Raw genomic sequence first — 19,034 nt, forward strand, 5'->3', positions numbered from 1 at the left:
CATTTTATTCTCACTCTTTAGTAACTGTGATGCATAGTGTTTCATCTTGAGATGCTTATGTGCAATTTTACATGGAAGAATTATCTTGATACATGTCATGTAGAAACTGTATAGATAAATTTTTGTCAAGCCTAGAAACTTTATTCAAAATTGAATGTCCCACTTTAATTGGTGCTAAAAAGTGAGTTATCTCTTTTGCTTCCTCTCCAGTCACTTGAAACATTCTGTAAGATGCCCTGGAGGGGAGCACAAAGTAATATTTTAATGGAAACTTAACAGTTCTGTTTTGTAGGATTTTAGAGTGTGAGAACACATTTCTTGGCATCAGAATTTGACACTACCCTTATTCAAATCAAACATTGTTACATGGGTTCAGAAGATAGGATGGACCATAGATTCCCAACGCTGGAATTTCAGAAAGCAACCTTTTCATTTTTTCAAATTATATAATGGGAAGACATTCAATTTACAATATTGGGTTAGTTTTTGCCTTGGATAAACAAGAGTAGGTCACCAGTACACAGGTGTTCCTGCATCCAGAGCCTTCCTTCCACCCCAGACTATTGCTCTTTGTTGTCCCAGAGCACTGGCTTTGGGTGCCCTGCCTCATGCACTGAACTTGCACCAGTCATCTGTCTATGTAGGGTAATGTACATCTTTCATTGCTATTCGCTCAAATCATCCCACCATTGCCCTCTCCACAGTCTGTTCTTTCCATCTCTGTCCCTTTTGCTGCCCTGCATGTTGGATCAACATGACCATCTCTCCAAATTTCATACATATGTATTCCTACACAGGATCTGTATTTCTCTTTCTGACTTTACTTCATTCTGCAGAAGAGGCTCCTGTTTCACCCACCTCTCTATAATTGACTCAAATGCATTCCTTTCTACAGCTGAGTAATAGTCCACCATGTATATATACCACCACTTTCTTATCTATTCATCCGCATTGGATATCTAGATTGCTTCCATGTCCTGGCTATGGTAAATAGTCATGTGCCAGGAGCCTACATGGGAAATCCCACCCATGACAAGGTCATGTGGAAGAGAACTGTTAAGTAAGGCTTCAGGACTCTAGGGTCTCCCTAGACCTGCTCGAGCATCTACCCCAAAAACAGAATCTGTCTGTCTTACTATTTTGTGCCTTTCACCAACTCTCCTGACATATAGGGGGCTATCCACAACCACCTTTCTCTGGAGAAAATCAACTTAGGGCCCTAGCTAATAAGTCTCCTGGACATGAGAGGAATATTTCAAATCAAACCCCCTCTGTTAGCATTCTAGCAACAAGAACTGTTGCTTGGCAGGTTTATCCATACTCTTGCAGCTGTGCATATGATTGTTCACAGCCTCCCAACTGTGAGAAGCACGGGAAGCCTAAAACATAGAGCTTTTCAAAGAGTTGAAAGTTATTAGAGTAGTGCTGGTATAGGATTTCATTACTGGGCCAAAGCTTGTTGCTAAGTTCCCATATCTCTTATCCACTGTGCACCTGAGAGTGCATTAATTAACATAGGTGAAATGTAAGAAAAACAAGTTTACTATATTCATTGATTAGTTCTAGCAATTTTCTGGTGGAGTCTTTAGGGTTTTCCACGTAGAGGATCATGTCATCTGCAAACAGTGAGAGTTTTACTTCTTCTTTTCCAATTTGGATTCCTTTTATTTCTTTTTCTGCTCTGATTGCTGTGGCCAAAACTTCCAGAACTATGTTGAATAGTAGCGGTGAAAGTGGACACCCTTGTCTTGTTCCTGACTTTAGGGGAAATGCTTTCAATTTTTCACCATTGAGGATAATGTTTGCTGTGGGTTTGTCATAGATAGCTTTTATTATGTTGAGATATGTTCCTTCTATTCCTGCTTTCTGGAGAGTTTTTATCATAAATGGATGTTGAATTTTGTCAAAGGCCTTCTCTGCATCTATTGAGATAATCATATGGTTTTTATTTTTCAATTTGTTAATGTGGTGAATTACATTGATTGATTTGCGGATATTGAAGAATCCTTGCATCCCTGGGATAAAGCCCACTTGGTCATGGTGTATGATCTTTTTAATGTGTTGTTGGATTCTGATTGCTAGAATTTTGTTGAGGATTTTTGCATCTATGTTCATCAGAGATATTGGCCTGTAGTTTTCTTTTTTTGTGACATCTTTGTCAGGTTTTGGTATTAGGGTGATGGTGGCCTCATAGAATGAGTTTGGAAGTTTACCTTCTCAATGGAACAAAATAGAAAGCCCAGAGATAAATCCACACACATATGGACACCTTATCTTTGACAAAGGAGGCAAGAATATACAATGGAGTAAAGAAAATCTCTTTAACAAGTGGTGCTGGGAAAACTGGTCAACCACTTGTAAAAGAATGAAACTAGATCACTTTCTAACACCGCACACAAAAATAAACTCAAAATGGATTAAAGATCTAAATGTAAGATCAGAAACTATAAAACTCCTAGAGGAGAACATAGGCAAAACACTCTCAGACATAAATCACAGCAGGATCCTCTATGATCCACCTCCCAGAATTCTGGAAATAAAAGCAAAAATAAACAAATGGGATCTAATTAAAATTAAAAGCTTCTGCACAACAAAGGAAAATATCAGCAAGGTGAAAAGACAGCCTTCTGAATGGGAGAAAATAATAGCAAATGAAGCAACTGACAAACAACTAATCTCAAAAATATACAAGCAACTTCTGCAGCTCAACTCCAGAAAAATAAACGACCCAATCAAAAAATGGGCCAAAGAACTAAATAGACATTTCTCCAAAGAAGACATACGGATGGCTAACAAACACATGAAAAGATGCTCAACATCACTCATTATTAGAGAAATGCAAATCAAAACCACAATGAGGTACCACTTCACACCAGTCAGAATGGCTGCGATCCAAAAATCTGCAAGCAATAAATGCTGGAGAGGGTGTGGAGAAAAGGGAACCCTCCTACACTGTTGGTGGGAATGCAAACTAGTACAGCCACTATGGAGAACAGTGTGGAGATTCCACAAAAAATTGCAAATAGAACTACCTTATGACCCAGCAATCCCACTTCTGGGCATACACACCGAGGAAACCAGAATTGAAAGAGACACATGTACCCCAATGTTCATCGCAGCACTGTTTATAATAGCCAGGACATGGAAACAACCTAGATGTCCATCAGCAGATGAATGGATAAGAAAGCTGTGGTACATATACACAATGGAGTATTACTCAGCAGTTGAAAAGAATTCATTTGAATCAGTTCTGATGAGATGGATGAAACTGGAGCCGATTATACAGAGTGAAGTCAGCCAGAAAGAAAAACACCAATACAGTATACTAACACATATATATGGAATTTAGGAAGATGGCAATGACGACCCTGTATGCAAGACAGGGAAAGAGACACAGATGTGTATAACGGACTTTTGGACTCAGAGGGAGAGGGAGAGGGTGGGATGATTTGGGAGAATGACATTCTAACATGTATACTATCATGTGAATTGAATCGCCAGTCTATGTCTGACGCAGGATGCAGCATGCTTGGGGCTGGTGCATGGGGATGACCCAGAAAGATGTTATGGGGAGGGAGGTGGGAGGGGGGTTCATGTTGGGGAATGCATGTAAGAATTAAAGATTTTAAAATTTAAAAAAAAAAAAAAAGAAAAACAAGTGCAGCCTTGAAATTAACCACATCAGACCCTTGAGCTAATTGTTTCTTTCTTTCTTACAACTCACTGCACATTCCTCTGTGAGAAATGTAACTTTTTAAATACTTTCTGAGGCTGACATAGATTGGAAATATAAAGAAAAAAAACATTTCAAGGGAAAATAAGTTTTCTGGTTGAGGAGCCTTTATCAAAAGAGGATCATAAAATGTTCACAGGCCTCCAAGGCCAGAAGATAATGTACACAATATTGTTTATGGGAAGGTATGCAGAAAAAAAAATCATGGTTTTGATAAAGACAAAACAGATGTAATGTTTGGGCTGACTGTATGATGTAGCATGTTTCATTTCTGTCTATGTACAAAGTATAAAAGTCCCTTTTGAAAATAAAATAGTGGGCCTTGCTCACCAAAGAAGCTTGATCACCCTGTGTTTTTATTTATTTATTTTTTCTTTCTTTCTTTCTCTCTCCCTCTCCCTCCCACTCTTTTTCAGGCTGATTCCTTGGAACACAGAAGCTCCCTATTGCCTGGCCAAGGAATATCAGCTTCTTTCTCTCCTCTATTTTCTTATCTACAACACTCTTTCCTTATCTCTCTCTAAATCATTCGCTGTTTCTCCTGACGAATTCCTGGATTCTGCATGTGCTGGACCCCGGCAGTTGTGGGATGAATATTGGCATACATATGTCTCTTTCAGTTCTGCTTTCCTTGGGGTGTATGCTTGTGTGATTGCTGGTCATAAGACAGTTCCATTTCCAGGTTTTTAAGAAATCATATGGTTTATTGTGTCTATACAAGTTTTCATTCCTACCAACAGTGTAATTTGGTTACTTTTCATTCCCTCTCCAGTGTTTCTTGTTTGAGACTTTGGGTGATGGTCCTTGGGACCAGTGTGAGATGACATCTCATTGTGGTATTGACTGTCACCTCTCTGATAATGAGTGATGTTGAGCATGTGTCCTGTATTCATTAGCCATGTGTATATGTTCTCTGGAGAAATGTCTGTTTAGTTATTTTGCCCACTTTTTGATCGGGTTGCTTATTTTTTCTGATATTGAGTTGCATGAGCTGCTTGTATATGTGGGAGATTAACACTTGGTTGTTGTTTGATTTTTTGTATTTGCTTCAGTTCTGGAAGCTGTCTTTTCACCTTGCTTATAGTTTCCTTCACTGTGTAGAAGCTTAGAAATTTAAATTGGTCACTTTTGTTTCCTTCTGTGTTTATTTCCATTACTCTGGGAGGTGAGTCATAGAGGAGATCTTGCTGCGATTTCTGTCAGAGAGTGTTCTGCCTATGTTTTTCTCTAAGAACATTATAGTTTCTGGTCTTCCACTTAAGTCTTTAATCCATTTTGCATTTGTTTGTGTGTGTGCCAGTAGCAAACATTTCATTCTTTTAATGTGGTTGACCTGTTTTCCCAGACCTGCTTGTTCAAGAGGTTGTCTTTGCTCTGCTGCATATTTATGCCTCCTCTGTCAAAGACAAGGAGGCCGTGGCTACATCTCTGGACTTCCTATTTTGTTCCATTGATCTGTAATTCTGTCTTTGGCACAGGATATTACAATCTTGATGACTGTAGCTTTGTACTATAGTCTGACATCAGGAAGGCTGATTTCTTCATTTCTGTCGTTTCTCAAGAGTGATTTGCTCACTGGAGGTCTTTTGTGTTTCCACATAAATTGTGAAATTAGTTGTTCTAATTCAGTGAAAAACACCGTTGGCGTTTTGATAGGGATTCTACAGTTAAACCTGAGAATATCAATGTGAATGAATGTACTGATAGATTGCATTGAGTTGCGTACTCATGGTCACTATATTGATTTTTCTGATCCAAGTACATGGCACACTTCTTCATCTATTTGTGTGATCTTTGATTTCTTTCGCCATGGTTTTATAGTTTTCTGTACCAGGTCCTTGCTTTCTTTAAGTGAATATATTCCTAAATACTTGGTTATCTTCCTTGGATGGTGAATGAGATACTTTCCTCAAGTTCTCTTTCTCAATTTTCATTGCTGGTGTATCAGAATGAAAGGGAATCCTGAGTATTAATTTTGTATTCTGCAGCTATACTCAATTCATTGCCTAGCTCAAGTAATTTTCTGCTGACATCCTTATTGTTCACTGTGTGGTGTATCAAGTCATCTTCTAACAGTATTTTTTTTTTCCAATCTGTATTCCTTTTATTTCCTTTTCCCACTGATTGCTATGTCTAGGAATAATTTAAAAACTAACTCCAATGTGTTTTTCACCTCAGAAGAGCTTACTGATGAAATTACAAAGCACTGAGAAATCTCAATTCTACCAGTTTCCTGCAATAAAATCATGAAGATCTTCAGAAGATAGGGGTAAAATTTTGGGTGGTGGGGAAGCAGAATCTGTTTAAGTGTTTAGAAAGCTTTATCATAATCAAATTAGTCTGGAATACTTGTAGTCTTTCCTTCAGTTTCAGAAGCTTCTAGAGCCCTAAGAGTAATGCAGGGCTTTCTAACTGAAACCAAGTAACTCACCAAGAGCTCATCAAACTCTTACAGTGCACATTAGAAAAATTGAGTTACTGCGCTGTTAAAGTTGTGAGCTTTATAGCCAAATAAAGAAGAGAGTGTTCTGCCTATGTTTTTCTCTAAGAACATTATAGTTTCTGGTCTATAAGTAAAGAATAGCAAAGACACCTTCAAGATGATTGTGCTGAAGATCCTGCTAAAAGAGGTGAGGTCACAGCACAAGGGAACAGGGGAGGCATGGGAGACCCCTGAATGAAGTGTGGTTCAAAGCAGAAGCAGGCTCCAAAGGCACAGCTGAGAAGAGTCCCTTAGGGCCACAGCTGTAAATGTCACAGCCATGACTTCAGGTGTCTCTCTCAGGCCTGCATCTGAGTAGGATCAGCGCCTGAGGCCTCTAGGTCAGGAATGATGAGAGACAGTACACCAGAGCAGCCACCAGAGACAGTTATTGTTGTAAATGTGGATGATCCCGTGAAACAGCTGAGAGAGTGGGAGTCCAAGACCCATGCCCGTCAGTCAGAGCCCCTGTGGTTGCTCTCACTAGTGCAATGCAAAGGTATGAGGTAGTCCACCAGCAAGGTGGAATTGGAAGGGGCTGCTATTCTCATCTGCTCTGAATTCCAGATGAATTCAGACACATGCCTACCATCTGTTGTGAAGACAGGGAGCAGGTCAGAGTCCTAGGGCTTTCTTGCTAAAGACACACACACACATACACACACTCATACACTTGCACACCACCCCCTTGTTGAAGACACAGTGCAAGAGGGACTGCAAATCCTGATACTATAAACAGTGACATTACACTGCCCAGAACACACAAGTCAGAAAGAGGATAGTAGCAGTCAGAAACAACCCGTGCTTGGGGGATACAGACCACCTCAGATGCAGAACATCACAAGGAACCCAGAGCCATGAGTGTGTCTGATGGTATGGCAGGGCCTGAGGACATGACTGATGGCTGGGCAAGTGGAAGTACCCGGTATCCTTGGAAACTCCTATTCCAGTGTGCTTCTTCCACTCAAGACTAGGGCTCTTGCTATTGGATCTTCTGGCCCAGCATGTGGCCTGCATGGCTCCTTGATCTCAAGCAGATTATGAACCACGCTCAAGTTTCTGTCATGATCAGTGACCAAGATAAAGACTTTCTTATCTACAAGATCGACTTGAAGGTCAGTGAGGGAAAGTGAGGGCCTGTGGGTATGGGACATGGTGGGGGATTGGGGGGATCATGTTACCTATGGTCATGTGATGTGAGAATGTGCAGAGGTTTCTTGGAAACGGTTAAAGCCTGCCTGGGAGGCAAGCTGTGGCACCTAGAAGTTTGCACCTTTACCCTCATCTCTATCCTGGAAGGTGCTGGGGTGGAGCCATCCAAGGTCCAGCTGCAAGCTGATCTTTTCCTTTGTGGACAACTCCTACTTCTGGAACACGGTGATCATTAGAAGTATTACCTTGACATCACTGGTAAAATGTGGCTCATGGGAGGTGTAGGTGTGTAAGGGGATGGATGATCCACCAGCGGAATCTGCCCCTGTGTTCCCTGTCTTTCTGCAGGGTATAGGGCATGTTATTCCACTCCACCCCACTGGTTCTTGGACTTTGGATGAGGAGCACCCAGCTGCAGGCTGTATATCAGGAGTCTTAAATTTCTCAACTGGTTGTCAGGCCACAACTGCCCAGAATCGAACAGGATTGCTGAGGTGGAGTTGCTTTGGGCCTGCATACAGTTGATGATTGATGTTGGAGTTCTTGGATGCTCACGAGAGTGTTCAGGCATGGTCAGCCCTGGGCTGACCGTGCTTGTGTTGCCAGCAGATCGTTGGCGAACACATGTGGGACAGTCCTGTGACGTATTACTTGAGGAAGGAAGGTACTGCCATGAGCATTAACTGACAGAGACGCATGTGGGAAGGGTGTCTGGTGGTGGGCCCTGGGACAGCCGTGTCATAGCCAGGACACTGTCCTTTCCCAAATGGGGATGCCCAGGCTCATGAAAGCTGGCTGCAGAGCCAGACTTTGGGTCCTGCATGTAGCACATGACCTGCTGAGACTGGGGGCTTTGGAACTCGGTATGTGTGTGAGTGAAGTATTCTCCCTCAGTGCAATAGTCCTAGGTAATACTACTAGAAACAGGATGAATTAAGTATCTTTGTCAGAATCTTCTTTCTGTGGGTCAAGCCATTCCCCAGCCTCCTGTTGCTCAATGAGTTTAAGATTGCCTGTGCCTTATACGTCTGCCCCTAGCCATGGCAAGGCCTATCATTGAAAGAGCATCCTGTCCAGAGTCCCAGTGCACTTGTGTGCTGACTTTGGGATCTTCTGCGAATTTCTACATCCACAAATTGGCATCTCACCATGACCACACATGCTGCGCTGGAAGCTGCTTCAGGCTGCCTTTTGAAAATACGGAAATGCTCAGGGAGGAGGTGGACAGGGAGCTCCAAGGGCAGGACATGGTGCCTCCTGACGCCATCTCCAACAGTGCTGGACACGGTGTCTTCAGCTCCTGAAACACCTGTGTTCCCTATTTATGTTTGTGTCTCTTTATCAAGCCTGTAATTGTATATACGTGTGTGCTTGTGTTGCCTGTGTTTATGTGTGTATGTGTGTCTAGTCCAGGGAAAAAGCAGAGATGAAAGCAACAAGGGAGGAAATGCCAAGCAACCAAAAGAGGAGGCACAAAGCATCCCGAGTCTGAGGGTGGTTGGTCGCCATATCTCCACAGTGATCCTGTCCAGGATGGGAATGAGGAAAGGATGGCCAGTAATAACACACGACCTTGGCTCCGGAAATCTGCAATTAGATGAAATACAGAAACACGCTCACCATTTCTACCGTGTTTTAGTATGTGTTCGGACCAGGAAGAGTGGGTGCATGGTGTGTGGATTACCTAAGGCAAATCAGGTGGGGTGGGGCTTTAAAACCACCGCCTGTGGAGCCCACAGTCTGTGCGGACATGAGCCGGCATATGGAAATGGTAGATGAGAATACAGAGGACCTGGGATGTTTGAGGAGGCTAAGGTCTTGCTGAGAAGGACAGCGACCTGAAGGAGAAAGATACACAGATTGCCTGCTGCACTGGAGACTTGTTCCACACACATAAAAAGGAGACCCGGGAAGGTCCTGGGACAGTGCTGCCCAGGATCAGCCCATCAGCCAGCACACCCTCTCCATGAGGGTGGCACACACTGGCACAATGCAATAGAAAATGCAAGACATGCTAAGGTAGGCTGTCCATGCAAAACCACAGGCATCCTAAGAGAGACAAGCTGTGAGTGTGGCATGCCTCCAGGCGCTTCCAGTCTCCCTGGAAGTGCAGAAAGGTGAAGAAAGTGCAGGTGTTGGTATATGTCTGTGCTCCTCTGCCGGGGTGTGCCTATCATGGAGGGAACAGGGAGGAAGCAAGGATGGTGGGCATATGCATGTCTCAAGGAACCTCAGGAGAGTGGGAGACAGGGAAGTCCCTGGGGGCAGTTTGGAGACTTCTGGTTTTCAGGGTCTAGGGAAAGTCCTGCCGAAGATACACCATGCCTCGTGCTGAAAGCCCTGATGTGAATTCCTTCTTTCTTCTGGTCTTGCCCCTGGCTTTTGAGGCCTGAGGGGCAAAGGTGGGTGTCTGCACCTGAGAGAGGATTGTAGAAGTCTTGCTGGAGCAGGCTGTCTGATGTTTTCATAGGGGATTTGCAGCATTTGAAACTCAGAGGGAAGCTGTGTCCCAGGTGACCATCTTCGATATCTCTGTGCCCAGCTGAGGACTGGCTTCTTAGGCACGTGGGCTGTGTAGGTTTTCAGTGATGCCTGACTGTAAGGAGTCCTACCTGGGCCTAATGAGACCAACTGAAAAAGAGTATTCACATTTAGCAAATCAGTGAGTGTGGGTGGAATCAAGCCCTCTTGTTTTTTTTTTTTTTTTAATTTTATTTTTTTTAAATTTTAAAATCTTTGGGCCCAGTAAGGGCAGGTTTCCCAGGTCATCATCTGTTTGGGGATTCCATGGGTCAGGGTAGTAATAAACAGAAGGGACTACATGCAGAAATGCCACCTTATTTTATGGCCTCGGGTTGCACGCCTTGTATCAGAAGAGACCTTTTATGTATGTGCACCTTCTTCACAACATTGTCATTTATTTATTTATTTATTTTTAAAGCTTTATAATTTTTTATTGAAATACACATATAGAAAAATACATAAATCATGAGTATACAGTTCAATGGATACTCACAAACAAAACACATCCATGTAATTAGCATCCAAATAAAGAAACAAAACATCACTGACGACCATGTAAAGACTCTAGTGTCTCTCCCAATCACCGCACTCCAAAGATAACTAGGATACCTGACTTTCAACACAAAAATTAGTTTTGTCTCTTTTGGACATTTACGTGAATGGAATCATACAGTATGCATCTTTGTGTCTAGCTTACTTTACTTAACATTATACTTAATGAGACGTATCTATGTTTTCTATGAAGCAATAGTTGTTCATTCTTGGGCTAGAGTTCAAAATCTTTCTTAAACCTAAATCTTGGGAAATTCATCTTCAAGAAGTAGATTGGAGATGCCCAGCTGACTTTCCATGTTTCAGTGAAGACAGTTTCTACCTCTTTTTGGATCGCTATTTCACAAGTCCTGACATGTAGAAAATGTTCCTGAGAGTCTGAGTTTTCCTTCTCAAGAATCCTTTTTATATTATCTAATTACTCTCCCTGGGACCATTATATTTTTCCAATGATAGAAAACTATAATTACTCCCTCTTAGTCATCTTTTTGGCAGTAGTGCCTGTCTTCTTGCTTTTGTAGAACAACGTCTAAATGTCTTTCTACCTTCTGCCATCATTTTGAAGTTTAGGGTCCAAACCCATCAGCAAAATTCCAAGGACTATGTCCAGCCAATGGACACACACTAGATTGTACACAATCTTCATCTAAGGGAAGAATTTGTTTTGTTTTTAATATTTTTATTTATTTTACTTTACAATATTGTATTGGTTTGCCAAACATAAACATGAATCCTCACAACACTGCATCACACCCAGGCCCATCACATTCCCTGGGGGCCCTTGGAGGCTCGGGCATCTCTTTGGCCTTTTCCTGCTAAAGGGAGATAGCACTTGGAAGCACAGGTAGACAGGTGCATAGAGAAAGCTACACCGATAGAAAGAACAGGGGGCCTCACTCAGGATGTCGTGGGCCTGAGGCCCCAAGGGGTGGTAGGTTAGCAAAAGGGACACAACATTGACCAGGGATGACCTAGATAGGTGCAAACCAAGAAAACAGTTCTCCAATTCAGCTGAACCCAGACGTCCTTGTTTTCTGGTCCCCTAAAGGATTGCACAGGCAATGAATCAGAACCACCTGACTGGTACTGTGAAGCAGTTCAAAGTGATGGGAGAATGTGCAACGCAGGTGCATGTCACTCAGCTGTCCAGGGCGAGCGTTTCCAATCTGCCCAATTCTCTGCAGATAGGTCTCTGTCAGGAGCAAATGCCAAAATTTTGTAGCCTTTGAGGCTAAATCACAGAGTTAGAAGTACAACCTGACATGATCAATGAGCATGTGAAAGAAAATAACCAGGACAACAACAACAACAACAAAAACCAAAAACTCAGGTGATTACCAAAACTCATGTTCCTGGAGAAGAAAGCTTGTACTTTTTCATATCTGCAAGTTTCCTGTCAGGGATGTTAGTGTGTACACACGCATGTGTGTGCATATGTACGCACAAAATTGCCTGACAGTATGCTTGTGAATATGAAGTGTTGGAACTGACCTAGCCAAGTGATGGAAGTTAGATAGTGTAAACATGAAAGCCATAGGGAAAGGTACATACTCTGGCCATTAGAAGCACTGGAGCCAGGGTACCGATGCCTGTTATCTCACTGAGTGAGCAATTTCTAAGTGGAATCACAGTGGTGCACCCAGGAAGCCTGGAGAGGCAGGAAGAAATTGCCTGAGGGCCACCAGTGAAAGTGCAGAGAGTCCAAGACACAGAACAGGCTGCAATTCCAGACACAGAAGCCACAGTGGATGACCCCACAGCCCTTTGGACATACAGCTACAAAGGGCTTTCCATCCTTCTCGAATGCTGAGCATACTTTCCCTGACTTTACCATGAGCATAAGCACCCCTTGCCATTTTGGGGAGGTTTCAGAAATGGACCAGCACGGCAGGATAGGCACTTGCTACCTGCATAGTCTTCCAGTCTGAAACATCACTTTTTGTACTCTTTGCACAAAGCATATATAGAGGGTCAGGACTATAGGATGGATGGCTTAGATTGATCCCGTTGCTGCTCCCAGCCCCACAGGATTGGGTAACTGGGCAGGCTGGTACGTGTTCTCAGATGGAGAACAGAACCACTTGAAAGGGCCATGATAGGGCAAATGGGCAGACATGCATGTCTCTGGCACCAGTGAGTCACAGACTTAACAAGGAGTTGTCCTTAAAGACTCACTGGCAGGAATTTGAACAAGGTTCAGGGAGCTTCCTCATGCCAGCAGAGCATGCCCCATTTCTCCCTCTGTGAAAAGTGAGGCCAAGACACCTCAGCCCTGTGCAGCATTCACGTCTGTCCAGTGAGGGAGGGAGGGTTACCTGACCCCTTCTGCGGTTCAGCAGTGACTGCCCACGGTTGGCTTTCAAGATTGAGAAAGTGCGCTCCAAACCTGTGGACTGAAAATATCTGATCTCCCTTTGGTGCAACTCACTCAGGAGGCTTGCCTTCACTCTAAGGATAAGCTTCTCCTATGAGCGTTGGTGTCCATACAGTGGGAAACGGCAATGGCACCACTTAAAGAGGTGGAGACACACAGGCATCAGCCCTGGTACACACAAGGAAGGATTGCTCCAAACAGTGCTATGCCAAAGCAGAGACAAAGAGACAAAGAGAGAGCTCTGTACCCTAAGGTCCTGGTGTCCCTGAACAACGGAGATCAACGTGGCAAATGGTGGGGTTTTTCCCTACTCCCCTAGCATCTGGCCAGCAACAGTCTGTCTGTCCCATGGAGAAAAGTATCCAGCCACTTGGCACCCCTGTGTATCCTTTGGATACTCAGGGAGAGTTCCCAGTTATTGAAGGTCTTGTGGGACACAGGAGTATGCTGTTTGGATTGTGGATCAGGAATGCGTGATTGGAATTTCCAGATCTAGATCAATGACAACACCTGAGGTAGTGGCAGATGCAAAACCCACTAGCTCTCTGGAGCAGAATCTGGCCACATGGTGGAGCTGGATCCCAGGAACCATGGAATATGCCACCCAGTCTAGGGTTATGTCCATAGTTTGCTGTCCACTACCCTCTCGGCCATTGGTCTAAATTTGGGTCAGCTGCCTGTGCGTGGCTCACAGCCTAGGACCCTGCCTGTTTGGCTGATGTCCCTGGGCCTGTTCACCCTGTCCTGGGCTGCCATCACCCATTTTATAGTCTCAGGCCATCCCCCCACACACCATACATAGCCTCTGAACCATTCCCAACACTCCCCACACCAAAAACGCTAGTGGGCCCCACAGGGTTACTGCACCCTGGGCCGCCATTGCCCAGCACTTGCTGTGATGCTATTATGTTCTGTCCATTAACATCTGACCCAGGCTGGGGTCATGGCCAGAGCCAAGAGGAGCATGAGAGGCAGTCAGAAGAAAGTGGGAACATCCTGGGACCCCGGAACTTCTCAGTGTGAGCCCGGGTGCTCAGAGGGATGGGGCCACAGCGCCTGCCCTTGTGATGTGTTGCGTGGCTGGGACATTGCAGCCACCAATTGTCACACCAGGTGAAGATGCCACCCTCTTCAGAGTGGAGGCAGGAGAGGATGGCAAGGCCCAGGTGGATGGAGATGTGGCAGGGATCAGACGGGGTTTCCAGCTGCTTGCAGAGGACATCATTGAGGATGTGGAGGTTGTGGCAGGTGAGGAGCAGCAACAGGGGTCCTTCCTGGAGCTGGAGGAGAAAACAATGGAGGAGCAGTGCCAGGAAAGGCCTGGAGGCCCGAGTGAGCTTCTGGCACTAGATGTGATGCAGGCACTGGCGACCTTGTAAGTGGAACTGAGCTCTGAGCCTGAGAAAACCTGCAGGGCCTACGTTTGGTACATGTGCAAGAGCCATGAGAGGAGGAAGCGTGACTTGGCTCAGGGGAGCGCCATCATCCAGGGCATCCCTGGCTTCTAGGCCAAAGTGGTATCCTTTCTGCTGCTCCTTGGGGGTCCGCTTCTCAGAATGAGGGGGAGGTACAGAGGCAGGGGCATGAGGAGAGGTGGAGGCAAGGGCACAGAATGGGTGCTTGTGGACCCTGAAGAAAGTGTGGTACTGGGCAATTGGCAGGCTCCCAAAGCACAGCTGAGTAGAGTCCAGGCAAGGCCACACCAGTAAGTGTCACAGCCATGATCTGTGTGTCTACTTCAGGCCTCCATCTAAGGAGGAACAGGCTCTAAGTAGGAATGACCAGAGACAGTACACTAGAGCAGCCTTAACTGACAGTTATTGAGGTGAATGATCCTGAAAATAACTGAGATATGGGAGTCACACACACACACATGTGCATGGACACACACACATACACAAACCCATACAACATATGTAGACATGCACTAGCCAACAACAATCCATTTGCTTTCAGACACGGTTTGTCACAATGACTGTAAGTCCTACCATGTAAGCAGTGACATGCCACTACCCAGCATACACAGGTCTGGGAAATAACAGCTATCAGAAACAGCCCCTGATTGAGGAATGCAGACCACCTCAGAGGCAGAACACCACGAGGAACACAGAGCCATGAGCTTGTCTGATGGTATGGCAGGGCCTGAGCACATCAGTAGTGGCTGGGTAAGTGGAAGTGCCCAGCATCCTTGAAGATGCCTGTTCCCATGTTCTTCTTCCACCCCAGACTAGGGCTAATGCTCCTGGCTCTTCTTGGCCCAGCATGTGGCATAAATGGCTCCTTGACCTCTAGTAGATTATGAACCACCCTCAAGTTTCTGTCATGATCAGTGACCAAGATAAAGACTTTCTCAGCTACATGATTAACTTGAATGTCAGTGAGTGAAACTGAGGACAGGTTGGTACGGGACTTGTTGGGGTGTGGGAGGATCATGATATCCATGTTCCTACAGTGTGAGAGTCTGGAAAGGCTTCATGGAAGCTGGTAATGCTTTCCTGGGAGGCAATCTGAGGATCCTAGAAGCTTGCACATTTTCCCTCCTCCTTATCCTAGCAGGTACAGGTGCGAGCCATCCACTGTCATGCAGCAAGTTGTTCTTTTCCTTTCGGGACCATCCCAACTTCTTGAACACAGTGATCATTAAGGAGTATTACCTTGACATCACCAGCAAAACGTGGCTCCTGGGGTGATGATTGTGGGTGTGCAGGGATGTGGATGATCCACCTGCGGGATCCACATCTGTCTCCCCTGTCTTTCTGCAGGATACAGAAGAAATCGTTACACTCCAGTTCAGTGGTTCTGGGACTTTGAACAGGTAGCACCAGCCACAGGCTCGACACCAGGAGCCTTAACTTTCTCAGCGGGTTGTTAGATCACAACTGCCCAGAATCAAACTGGATTGCTAAGCTGGTATTGCTTTGGTCCTGCATACAGTTGATGATTGTTGTTGGAGTTTTGGCTGCTCATGTGAGGGTTTGGGTCCTGATCAGCCCAGGGCTGACCTTGCTCAGCAGCCAGGTGTTGCCAGCAGATCATCAGTGAAGATGAGTGGGATGATCCCCTGAAGGACTACCCAAGGAGGGAATTTTCTCCCATGAGAGGTAACTGACAGAAATATTTGTGATGAAGGGGTCTGGAGATTGGCCGTGAAGGGACAGCTGTGTACTATCCGGGACACTGTCCCTTCCCAAATGAGGATGCTCAGTCTTATGCTAGCTGGCTGTGGAAACTGAATTTGGGCCATGCATGTAGCAGATGGCCTGCTGAGATGGGGGGATTGGGGATTCAGTGTGTCCATGAGTGAAGCAAGTCTAGCTCAAATTGGTTGTGGTTTCAGACAGAGAGTCCTAGGTGATACTACTATAAGCAGGGTAAATTAAGTTTGTTTGTCAGAATCATCCTTCTGTGGGTCCTGACATCCCCTGGCCTCCTGTTGCTCACTGAGTTTGAGATTGCCTGGGCCTTACACTCCCGCCCCTTACCCTAGCATTGCAAGGGCCTCTCCGGGGTCCAAGTACACCTGTGTGCTGACTTTGGGATCTTCTGTGAATTTCCACATCCACCACTCAGCAGCTCACCACCACTACACATGCTGCCCTGGAAGCGGCTTCAGGCTACCTTGGGAAAATATGGAAGAGCTCTGGGAGGAGGTGGACAGGAAGCCATAAGAACAGGACATGGTGACTACTGACTCCATCTCTGACATTGCAGCAACCAACCACTCTTAGACTGAGGACGCCTCGTGCGTCCTCTTATGGTTACTCAGCACCTCCACTTCTGTCACTTTCATATCTACATCTTCCCTGGGCCAGACACGCGCACACACACACACACACACACACACACACACACACACACACAAACACAGCCAACACAAGCACATCGTGTAAACAAACACATGCTCAGCACAGGGATGCGAACACAGTCTCCTGGAACACCTGTGTTTCCTGTTTGCATTTGTGTCCCCATGCTAAGCATGTGTGTGTATATACACATATGCTTGTGTCAGACATGTTTGTGTGTGTGTGTGTGTGTGTGTGTGTGTGTCTGGCCTAGGGCAGATGCAGAGATGAACTTGACCGAAGAGGTGGTGCTGAGCAACCATAAGAAGAGGCAGGAGGTGTCCCCATTATAAGGGTGGTTGTTTGCTATATGTCTGCAGTGATGCTGTCCAGGATATGAATGAGGAAAGGACAGCCAGTGATAACTCTGGACCATGCTGCAGAGATCTGCAATTAGACCAAATACAAAAACACGCTAACCATTTCTACCTTGTTACTGCATTTGTTTGGAAAGGGAAGAGGCAGTGCATGGTCTGAGGATTCACCCAGGACAAATCAGATGGGGTGGGTCTTTGAAACCACTAGCTGTGGAGCCCTCAGTCAGTGGGCATATGGGCCATTCTGTGGAAATGTAGACATGACTACAGTAGGACTGGGATGGTGAGGAGGCTAAGGTCCTACAGAGAAGGGCAGAGACCCAAAAAAGAAAGAGACACAGATTGTCTGTTGCACTGGAGACTTGTTCCACACACATAAGGAGAACCGGGAAGGTTCTGGACCTGTGCTGCCCAGGATCAGCCCATCAGCCAGCAAAATCTTTCCATGAGGGTGACACACACTCACATGGTGTGACACAAAACACACAATGAGCTAAGGTAGGCTGTCCGTGCAAACCCACAGGCATCCTTGAAGAGAAAGGGTGTGACCATGGCATGCCTCCAGGCACTTCCAGCCTCCCTGGCAGTGCATGTAGGCAAAGAAAGTGCAGGGGTGGGTGTACGTGTGTGGCCCTCTGCTGGGATGTGTCTGTGAGGGATGGAACAGGGAGGAAACAAGTTTGGTGGGCTTATTGCATGTCCCAAGGGACCTCTGGAGAGTGGGAGACAGGGAGGCCCGTGGGGGCAATTTGAAGCCTGCTGGTTTTCAGGGTCCAGGGTTTGGCAATAGCAGTCCTGCCAAAAATACCCCATGGCTAGTGCTGAAAGTCCTGACGTGAATTCCTTCTTTCCTTTGTGGTCATACCTATGGATGTGGGGTCTAGATGGGAAGTGCATGGCTGCACCTGAGGGAGGATTCTGGCAGTCTTGCTGGAGCAGATTCTCTTATTTTGTCATAGAGGATCTGCACCAGGTGACACTCAGAAGGACCCTGCCTTCCAAGTGACAGTCTTGGATGTCTTTGGGCCCAACCAAGGACAGGCTTCTTTGGGACTTCAGCTGTGTGGGCAAGCAGGTATAGCTGATTGTATGAAGACCTACCTGACCTTAATGAGAGCAACTGAAGGGAGTCTTGGCATTTAGTAAATAAGTGAGGCATGAGTGCTTGCTGCTGTCACAGAGTTAAAAGTGCAACCTGACATGATCAATGAGCAAGTGAAAGAAAATAACCAGGACAAAGAAAGTCGGATGCTTACCAAAATTCGTGTTCCTAGAGAAGAAAGCTTTTACTTCTGCATATGTGCAAGTTTCCTCTCAGGGACGTTAGTGTGTTCATGCATGTGCGTGCAGATGCACCTGCCAGTATGCTTATGAGTATGAGCTGTCAGAACTGACCTAACCAGGTGATGGAAGTTGAATAGCAAAAACATGAAAGCCATAGGGAAAGGTACGAAGAATCTAGCTAGCAGAAGCACTGAAACCAGGGTACTGATCCCCATTATTTGACTGAGTGAGCAAGTTTTGAGTGGAATCACAGTGGTACAGCAAAGATGCCTGGCAGAAACGAGAGGCAGGAAGAAAGTGCCTGGTGGTGACCAGTGAGAATGCAGACTTCAATCCCAGACACAGAAGCCATGGTGGGCGACTTCACAGTGCCATAAGCACCCAGATACAAGGGCCTTTCCATCCTTCTCAAGTCCAGGCATACTTTCCCTGACCTTACCATGAGCGTGAGCAACCCTTGCCCTTTTTGTTTGGTTTCAGTGATGGACCAAAGCTACAGCTTAAGTACCTGCTACCTGCAGAGTCTAACAATTTGAATCATCACTCTTTGTACTCTTTACAGAACACATATATTGGGTATCGGGACTATAGGAGGAATGGCTTAGCTTGATCCTCTTGCTGCTCCCAACCCACCGGCTTGGGCGACAGGGCAGGCTGGAATGTGTTCTCACATGGAGAACAGAACCACTTTGAAAGGGCCTCAGAAGTGTAAATTGGCAACCGTGCATGTTTCCGTCACCAGTGGTTCATGGAACTTAATGGGGAGCTGTCCTTA

At 45.4% G+C, this 19,034-nt stretch overlaps 1 pseudogene; it reads left to right on the forward strand.

Moving 5' to 3' along the window:
• The first annotated feature begins 7,219 nt into the window (after window positions 1-7,219).
• On the forward strand, window positions 7,220-18,795 carry LOC132658918 (testis-specific Y-encoded protein 1-like; annotated as a pseudogene).
• Window positions 18,796-19,034: the final 239 nt, after the last annotated feature.

This window comes from Ovis aries, chromosome Y, assembly GCF_016772045.2.
Source record: "Ovis aries strain OAR_USU_Benz2616 breed Rambouillet chromosome Y, ARS-UI_Ramb_v3.0, whole genome shotgun sequence".
Taxonomy (NCBI): domain Eukaryota; kingdom Metazoa; phylum Chordata; class Mammalia; order Artiodactyla; family Bovidae; genus Ovis; species Ovis aries.